We start from the raw sequence: 4,036 nt of genomic DNA, 5'->3' as shown, positions 1-4,036 counted from the left end.
TTTCTCTCTTTCTCTGTCTCCTTTTCTTTCTCTTTCTCTCGCACTTTCACTTTCCTTCTCTCTGTCTCCCTTTCTCTTTATTTCCTTCTCTCTCTCTCGCTCTTTCTTTTTTCCTTCTCTCTGTCTCCCTTTATCTTTCTCTCTCTTTCTTTCTCTCCTCTCTGTCTCCCTTTTTCTTTCTCTCTCGCTCTTTCTCTCGCTTTTTTTTCTTCCTTCTCTCTGTCTCCCTTTTTCTTTCTCTGTCTCTCCTTTTCTTTCTCTCTCTCTCTCGCTCTTTCCCTTTCTTTCCTTCTCTCTGTCTCTCTTTCTTTCTCTCTGTCTCCCTTTTTCTTTCTTTTGTTCCTTCTCTCTGTCTGCCTTTATCTCTCTCGCTCTTTCTCTTCCTTTCTTTCCTTCTGTTTCTCCTTTTCTTTCTCTTTCTCTCGCACTTTCACTTTCTTTCTGTCTCCCTTTTTCTTGCACTTTCACTTTCTCTCGCTCTTTCTCTTTTTCCTTCTCTCTGTCTCCCTTTTTCTCTCTCTCTTTCTTTCCTTCTTTCTCTCTCTCGCTCTGTCTCCCCTTTTCTTTCTCTCTCTTTCCTTCTCTCTGTCTCCTTTTCTTTCTCTCTCTCGCTCTTTCTCTTTTTCCTTCTCTCTCTCCCCCTTTTTCTTTCTCTTTCTTTCCTTCTCTCTGTCTCCCTTTTTCTTTCTTTCGTTCCTTCTCTCTCACTTTTTCTTTCCTTCTCTCTGTCTCCCTTTCTCTTTCTTTCCTCTGTCTCTCCTTCTCCCTTTTTCTTTCTCTCTCTCTCTTTCTTTTTCCTTCTCTCTCTCTCTCGCTCTTTCTCTCCCCTTCTCTCCTCTCTGTCTCCCTTTTTCTTTCTTTCCTTCTCTCTGTCTCCCTTTCTTTCTTTCCTTCTCTCTCTAGCTCTTTCTCTTTTTCCTTCTCTCTGTCTCCCTTTTTCTTTCTCTCCTCTCGCTCTTTCCTTCTCTCTCTCCTTTTCTTTCTCTTTCTCTCGCACTTTCACTTTCTTTTTCTCGTCTCCCTTTCTCTTTATTTCCTTCTCCCTTTACCTTTCTCTTTCTTTCCTTCTCTCTCTTGCTCTGTCTCCCTTTTTCTTTCTCTCCTCTCTCTCTCTCATGCTCTTTCTTTCATTCTCTCACTCTCTCTTTCTTTCCTTCTCTCTGTCTCCCTTTTTCTTTCTCGCTCTGTCTCTTTCTTTCCTTCTCTCTGTCTCCCTTTTTCTTTCTCGCTCTTTCACTTTCTTTCTTGCTCTCTTAGATGCAGGTCTTTGTCTTGTCCTTTTTCGATATGGACACCTTCAACTGTTTTGAGAGGGTGAGAGAGGGAAGGAGTGACAGAGGGAGAAAAAGAGGAGAAAGAGCAAGACAGAGGAGAAACAGAAGAAAGGGGGAGAGAAAAGGAAAGAGAAAGACAGAGAGGAGAAACAGAAAAAAGGAGAAAAAGGGACAGATAGAAGGAAAGAAAAAGAGAGATAGAGAGACGGAGAGAAAGAGCTCTTTCTCTCTCAAAACAGTTGAAGGGGTCCATATTGAAAAAGGAGAAGACATAGGCCAGCCCCTGAGAGCTTGCAGAAGAATGCTCTGCAGCCAACCAGAGACCAGGTCTGCAATGGAAGACTGCACTGCAAGTTTGGCAGAGAAGCCTGGAAAACAAGGGGGCGGGCGGGGTATGGAATGTATAAGGGGTTCTGGATTTGTACGAGGGATTCTAAATCAAAGAAAGAAAAAAAACCACTAGAAATGCTCTTTCCCTCATCGACGTTGAAAAGGAGGCATGGAGAGACTACTTTGAGGGGGGTTACTGAATAAACAGAGAGAGAGAGATAAGTGGATCCTGCACCAAGAAAACCAAAAAAGGGGCCAACTATAGAAATTGAGTTATTAGGTTGAAATAGCCATTATCAAGATGACAAAAGTAGCCAAAATTATGAGGGAGAGTGACTGAGATGCTAGAAATAACTGGTGAAGCATGACTGATGTAATAATTACAGAGTTAATTGTAAACGATTAGTTAACAGCAGAAAAAAAATTATAACATAATTAAGAAGGAAATTAGCTGAAGTGAAATGCAGTTTTGTGTGACAATGTGGGGGAAGCACTGCTGGACCTGGTGTGAGAAATACAAGAGAAATTGTTCATCATTGTTTTAACTTCCACTTTTTCCATGTTTGTATGGGTTAGATGGAACTCATTGAGGCAGGTTTTCTAAAGTCAATTGTCTATGGCCGGACATACTTTCATGGAAATTGGAAATAGATACCACTTCCAGGACACATGCACAGCAGGCTTCTTTTAGTTTCTATCTACCACATTCACTCACAAGGCTTTGACCAACTCGGGGTTATAGTAGAAAATACTTGCCCAACACACCAGATACTACACTAGCATTAATTGGAAAAGAATCTTGACAAGACACCATGTTCTGTAATCTGATGATTGCCAAGAAAACTGGTTGGAAATGGATGGCTTAAAAGACATTTGCTATCAGATTTAGTCACAACTTCAATGAGGAATTTGTTTCCAGGCCTAAAATGGGGCAAAGAAAGTCTGTGAGAAGCTCTTTTATGGGGACAATACAAGGAAGTGGAAGAAGCAGTGGTTTTATTTGGAAAAATTATGACTGAAACAATTTTATAAATGGTTGCTTAATCTGCTCATTAGAGCAGCCAAAAGGGGGAAAAAAACTGATAAATAGGGGCCATATATTTTGAAGGGAGGAATCAGAGTTGCAGGAGGGAGTGGATGGATGGTTTCAACCAGACAAGTTCCATGCCATTAAGTCTGTTTAAATGCTACATAGACTACGACTACAACAACAATCAGTACAACAAAAGCAAAACACCTTACAATCTTTTCTCTTTGTAAACTCTGTCAACCCCTTCTTACCCATGCGAACACTTTTCTAATATTTTAAAGGAGAAAACCTCTGGAAGTGATTCTGTCTTTATTTCAAACCAAATACAAAACCCCACATTGCTACTGCTGCTGCTGATGATATTTTTAGATGTTCAAATTTCACTGAGATTAACCTTATCTTTAATCCTTCTGGGGGAAGGAGGTTGGGTTAAAATAATGTACCAGTGACAAGCTGTGGATGATTTAAACCAACAACACCCCTCGCCCCCACTTTTGTGGCCTCGTGCCAAGGTTAGAAACCAATGTTTTCCAGATAATGAAAACATCCTGAAAATATCTTCTAATTCACCTACACTGACCCCCTCCTCCACCCACCACAATATGACATTCCCTTCTCCCTTCCTCCTGTCCCCTAGCTGCACACTCCCTGCTCTGACCCTTTTCAATTCCCTTTCTTTTTCATAGATGTTGACTGGTTCAAGTCCAAACTGAATAACACCAAGGTCACCAGTTTGTGAAGGTCAAGGACGCTGCTCCTTCCTGATATAAACCCATCAAAATTTACAGATACACAAAGTGCTGTAAAAGGGGTTTCAAAGGGAATTGAACCTGCATTGCTGACTCAGCTTCTTCGTCACATGTAACTTCAGAACTACTAACTGATTTACTTTCAGGAGATAACAATTTCACTGCATTTATTGTCTCATCCCATGAAAAAATGCAGTTTTTTTTTTTTATACTTTTATTTTTCAAAATTTAGATAATCATCCTCATCATCGTTTAACGTTTGCTTTCCATGCTAGCATGGGTTGGACAATTTGACTGCGGACTGGCAAGCCAGCAGGCTGCACCAGGCTCCAATCTGATCTGGCAGAGTTTTTTTAATCTAAAATTTACTCTCCTTCTAACATTAACATTTTCCCCTTAAATTTGAGGGGCTGTGCCTAATAAATTACACTGACCCCAGTGTAACTACCAGAAGACAAATTGTGTCTGTTGCTCCCTAAATTATTCCAGTCCCCTGCTCTATTCTGAATATTGTTATACCCAGGCATCCATTCCAAAACAAAAGAAATTAAAATATAAAATACAAACAACAAAATCAAAACAACTCACCAGTCAAATCAGGAGAATCCAGCTTCCAATTGAGAGAACGTTCCACAGCTAATTTCCACCACTGG

This window comes from Octopus bimaculoides, chromosome 20 (assembly GCF_001194135.2).
Source record: "Octopus bimaculoides isolate UCB-OBI-ISO-001 chromosome 20, ASM119413v2, whole genome shotgun sequence".
Taxonomy (NCBI): domain Eukaryota; kingdom Metazoa; phylum Mollusca; class Cephalopoda; order Octopoda; family Octopodidae; genus Octopus; species Octopus bimaculoides.
This window is presented reverse-complemented; position numbering follows the sequence as displayed.